Below are 5571 nucleotides of genomic sequence, written 5' to 3' on the forward strand. Positions count from 1 at the left end.
TCATGCTCTATATGTAAGATCACGATGATATGAAAATGAGGATTATGGGGGTTACAGCCGCTCCCCCAAAGGTATAGAATTGCACACTGAGATTCTATTTTCCTTTGTTCTGTAACAGCATTACAGAGATCCAGTGACTGACCAATGGCATTTCCAAGTGCTAAAATAGCAAGCGATGTCGGTCTCTCATTGGCCATCAGCGACTGAAGATGTGGTTTAATGAGCTGGAGCTTCTAGGCGAGGGTGGCTCTGTCCACTGCCTTCCGTTGCGCTGCTGGGCCCCAAGTCTGTCACCACTTTCTCCAGGTTTGTCCATCAGTCTGTGCCAGGGTGAGCAAAAGCCAAGCAGATGGAGTTTCTGTAGTGTAGTGGTTATCACGTTTGCTTAACACGCAAAAGGTCCCTGGTTCAAAACCAGGCAGAAACATGCTGGCTTCCTTTTCCCAGATCCCCTTGCTGTTCAGGAAGGCCTCCTCCTTCTCCTATTGGCCTGTCCGTGGGATAACTCCAACCCCTGCATGACAGAGGGTGCTGACAGCAGTGGAGAAAGCACCTTGGCGTCAGGCTGGAGAACCTAGAGGAGTGCGGCGTGTCACCTTTTGGAGGCTTGTGGCTTGGCCTCCTCTGCCCTGGGAGGTTGGCCGGTGGAGGCCGGCTCTTCCTGCTGGCCTCCTCTGCGTGACTTGCCAAAGGAGGAAGTGAGGCAGGAATGGGGCAAAAGAGGAAAGTCAAGCTGAGAAAGGCAGGGCAGAAAGTAAGCACATCATTGCGGCTAAATGGGGTTAGTAGAGCATCACCATTCGTTCTGCAAAGCCGGGGGAGGTGCGGTTGGCTGCTGGGAGGCAGAATCCTGTGCCTGCCTCTTGGCATCCCAGGGATGGCTTCTTGCAGCCCAGGAGAAGCGGGGTTCTGGGGGGAAGGAAAAGCAGCAATGGTGAGGCTGAGTGGGCTCCTTTCTGGCCAAGATGGTGGGTCTGGGAGTTGCCTGTAAGCCATAAGTGGACTTGGTGGAGTGAAAACCGCTGCTCCATTCTGGCTGACCTGGGGGAGCCATTAATGACATGGGAGTGGGGGCAGGGCACTGGCTGTGAGCAAATGGGATCCAGGAAGCCCAAGCCTGCCCCTCCAGGGGCCGAGTCATCTTCTTCTCTCCTGCCATGGGGAGCCCGGCCTTAAGCCTGCCCAGCATGTGCAGCCTTCCTGTGGCATAACTAAACTACGTCCTAGTGTAATAAGGTGTAAAGTTTAGATTGTGAATTTATCTTTAATTTCCATGGTAACTTACTTTGATCTTTTATGCCTACCACTTATAATCCTTAAAACTCCATTTTTCCGTAGTTCATAAATCTGTTTTATGAAACTGGTGTATTTTGCTTGAAGTTCTTGGGAAATCTCAGCTCCATTACAAGGCTGGTTCATGTACTATTCACAGTGAGGGAGGGGTGGACCCTGCGTAATAAACTCACTATTGTGTCCCACAGGAGGCCTGTGATATGCAGGGGGTCAGATTAGATGCTCTAATGGTCTCTTCTGGCCATAAAGTCGACTAATTTCTGAAAAAATGAGTGTAGCTTTGGGAGCAGCGTCTGATGTTTCCCTGTCTAGCCGGCTTGCTGCCTAGAACGAACGCTCCTTGAGTGGGGTGATCCACAGGGAGTAGCTCAAACCTGCAAAGTGCCTGGCCAGGGGCAGGACATTAGCCCAGCAAGGGAGGGGTGTGGCAGTGACATCACAAAGGCCTTTGGCAGGACCTCAGCCTATTGGTCCAAGGTGATGGGGGGGTGGTGACCTCACAGAGAGATGCTGACATCAGCCAGGCAGGACAGGGGCGAGGGGCCAGGGAAACCTCAGAGACCCCCTGTGGCTTTGCTCCAGCAAGTCTCCTTCTCCAGGTCTCTCTCTGAGGACTGAGAGAGTATTTGGGTTCACGGACGTGAGCGCCAGGAGGAACCTCTTTCGAGTTTTCTCCTTCCCTTGTAGTGATTTTACTAGAAAACAGCCGTCCCTGTTTAGAAGGTAAGAGCCTCCTCGAAGTTTGAAACCTGTTCAGTCTGATCCATCTGGTGAGAGTTGAATTCTAGGCATGGAAAACTCGAGCTTAAGGAGGCAGAATTTTATTGTGCACCTGGGATTTTGTCCCTTCGAATCACTGGGGACATTGGGGTTTGTCCTTTTTGTTTCATCTTTTCCTCCATCCATCCCTCCCTCCTTTCTCTTTGTCTTTTGCTTCTTTTGTCCTTTCTCCTGTTCCCCTCCCAACAGCAGGAGAGGGGTGTGTGTGTGTGTGTGTGTGTGTGTTGCGGGGGAGTGCTCTGCAGCTCTCACTGTGGGAGATCCACCCAAAAATGTGGGGCTGAAATAGAGCTCGGGCAGAGATCCCCACCAATGACCTGGGCGATCCTTTGGGCTCTCTGGTGAGAACCCTCAGCCTCCCGTCCTCAGTCTCTACCCTGATTGGCTGAGCAGGGGGTTATTGACAGGGAGGAGACTCAGGTTCTTGTTCTCTTTTAGAACAAGTAAATAAGTCAAAACCAGTTCTGTGTTTGATGAATTTTGCTGCTTCTCTACATTAATGGTCTCTGAGCAGTTCATGATTCTCTCTAACATTGCAGTTCTCCTCAAATACTTGCTGAATAATTCCTGTGCACTGTTGTTGGTCTGGAGCTCATCTGAGAGCACTTTATTCAGGTCATTCAATGTCTGAAATTCAAGATCTGATGGTTAGTTTGAAAATCAGGGCTCTTGGGTCCTATTCCCAACTCTGCCACTGACTGGCTGTGTGACCTAAGACAAGTCAATTCTCCTTTCTCAGCCTCAGCTTCTCCCTCTTTCAAGTAGGGATAATAATGATCCGCTCCTACCTACTTCACAGTGCGTGGAGGCAGGGCTGGCTCTAGGTTTTTTGCCGCCCTAAGCAAAAAAAAATTTGGCTGGCCCTATCCCAGCCCTGGGCTCCCCCTCACACCCTCCTGCTGCCCGAGCCCTGGGCTCCCCCCAACCTGCACCCGCTGCCGCCGCAGCTCTGGGCCTCCCCACACCTGCACCCCCCTGCCACCCCACCCCTGGGCTCTTCCCCCCCCAACCCACACCCTCCTGCCATTCCAGCCCTGGGCTCCCCCCCTACATCCTGTGCTGCCCCAGATCTGGGCTCTCCCCTTCCCCCCCACCAATGCTCCCCAACCCACACACCCCCTTCCGCCCCAGGCCTGGGTGCTCCCCCCGAACTGCACCCTCCTTCCACCCCAGCCCTGGGTCACTGGTAACTCGCTCCCAGGGTGGGTCATTCAGCAGGAATTTTGGATGTGCACAGAACACAGACAGGATTGGTTCCCATATGGTTACAGAACTGCAGTAAAATGGAACAATTTTCAGCTTGTGTGATTGGAGGATACCTGGATGCATATTATAAGACTGTCCTCCATAAATGAGGAAAAGTTGAGGTGCCTTTATTATTCTTTGTTTCTATGGGGAATTTGCCAGTGCAATATCACTTTCAAACAAACAAAACTAGAAAAAAATGGCAATGGCTGTTGAAAATAGCAATTCCAGTCCTAATAACCCCTGGGAAGCATTTCTTGCTCAATTTTATCCTACTTTTTCTACAGCAAATGACAGTGGATCAGTATTTTTGATTTGGGAGAAATGAAATAATAGCTGCCCAAATTGAGCTCCAGCACTCCTGAATTTTGAGGTGTTCAAGTCTGGAAGGCAGGTGCTAGATTCTCTTTCTGAACATTAGCTAAATTTGGAAAGGAAAAGTCAATTTCTGCTTCCATGACTCAGAAGGGGAAATCCTTCTACGTGCCTGGTACTGTATCTGTAAGTGGGGGAATGGTCCTGCTATTGTGGGGAACTTTCCTGGCTTCTGCACTACCCCGGTGAAGTGGGCTGGCAAAAGGAACTGAGTCCTCGCTCCCACTTCCTTTACCCAGAGGCCTCCCTGCCCTTGAGGACTCCCCTTCCACTCTCCTGTCTGGCAGAGTCCTCGTAACCCCAACAAGGCTGGGTCCAGGATTCCTGGGGGACTCGACCCCATCAACCCTGCTGTGGTCACCCAGGACAGGGGCTAGGGTGTCCCTCTCTTTGCACTGCGCACCTCCCTGACCCACTGATCACATCATACAATTTAAAGCAAATACAAGTTATTTAATTAACAATAACATTTTAAAAATAAGAAAAAATGGGAAAGGTTAAAGGAAAACACATCACCCCGCTCTGTGGCAGGGACCATCACAAAAAGTGTCTCTGGACATCAGGGCACTTCACAATCTGTTCCTTGTAGGTCCCAGGCCGCCTCCTCAGGCCCTGGCTGTGCTGCAGGGACGCTGCAGGTTGGACACTTGCTCTGGCGGTGGCCACACACTCTCAGGCTCTGGGTGGCAGGACCCTTCTCCCCAGCATCACCCCCGCCCTGTCACGGTTACGATCCCCCTCCAAGTCTGGCCTGCAGGGCCTCTTGGCTGAGGCGTCTCCCAGTGCTGGGCCCACTGACAAGGGTCCCCCTCACTCTCCCCAGCTGCTCACCGCACCCAGCTCTGGACTGCTCCTGCTCCGCTCTGCCTCAGCACGGCTGCTGCTGCTGCTCTGCCTTCAGCTCCCCGGGCTGCTTGTCTGGCCTCTCTGGCTCCAGTTGTTACAGCTCTGCTTCCAGGGCAGGGCTGCTCTCTCTGGGCTGTGCTCTGGCTTTGGGGCTGCAGCTCTGCTACCATCAGCTCAGCTTGGGTCCCCTGCTCTCTCCTTAGCTCGGCCCCACTCCATGTGACTCAGTCAATTGCAGCTCACAGGGAGGATGGGACCCCCCTGGCCTCCTGACTCCTTGAATAGCCTGCCCGCCCTGTCAATCAGGCTGACCTGGAGCACTGGTCTCTCCACATTGTTCCTGGGGACTGTCAGTCTCAGGCTCCTGATTTCCCATCAACCCCTCCCTTTTTAGTGCTGGGAGCTAGCAACCAAACACCCCCACTGAATGTTAGTAAGGGGGCAACAGTCCCCTTACATAAAGCATCTAAATCCCCTGGGCACAGCTCGCCAGGGTACAGCTTGGGAGCTGCACTGGGAATAGATCCTGCAGGAAATCCCTTCCCCCCGTCTGCTAGCTTGTGTTTTGTTACAGCCCTGGAAATAATCCCGCTGCCTGCACGTGTTCCGCAGAGAACAGAGGAGCAAATTCTCTCCCTGTTCCCCCTTCCACAGCCATTAAAGGAAGGAATAAACCCCCAGCAGCGCCCTGCCCCATAGAGTCCCCCGCTGTAAGGAGAGAGATGTGCAGTGACTAAGGCTCCAGCTCAGCGTCACCAGGTTTATATAACTTTTGGTGATGCCCAGAATGGTCCAAGTCCTGCCCGTCTTTCCTCGCCCCCCCCAAAGCTGTGGGAGGGAGTTTGGGTACATGAGGTGCAGGCTCTGGGATGGGCAGGGGGTTGGGGTGCAGGGGAGGCGGGGGGTGGACCCTGGGAGGGAGTTTGGATGTGGGCTCTGGGCTGAGGCAGGGAGTTGGGGGGCAGTGGTGGGCTCTGGGAGGGAGTTTGGGTGTGGGCGGGTGTGGGATCTGGGCTGTGGCAGAGGGTTGGG

The 5571-nt window shown here is 53.3% G+C and overlaps 1 non-coding gene across 1 annotated transcript; it reads left to right on the plus strand.

Moving 5' to 3' along the window:
- The first annotated feature begins 354 nt into the window (after positions 1 to 354).
- TRNAV-AAC lies at positions 355 to 427 on the plus strand. Its single transcript has one exon. It is a non-coding gene; the product is annotated as a tRNA-Val (tRNA).
- The last annotated feature ends 5144 nt before the right edge of the window (positions 428 to 5571 follow it).

This window comes from Mauremys mutica, chromosome 26 (assembly GCF_020497125.1).
Source record: "Mauremys mutica isolate MM-2020 ecotype Southern chromosome 26, ASM2049712v1, whole genome shotgun sequence".
NCBI lineage: Eukaryota > Metazoa > Chordata > Testudines > Geoemydidae > Mauremys > Mauremys mutica.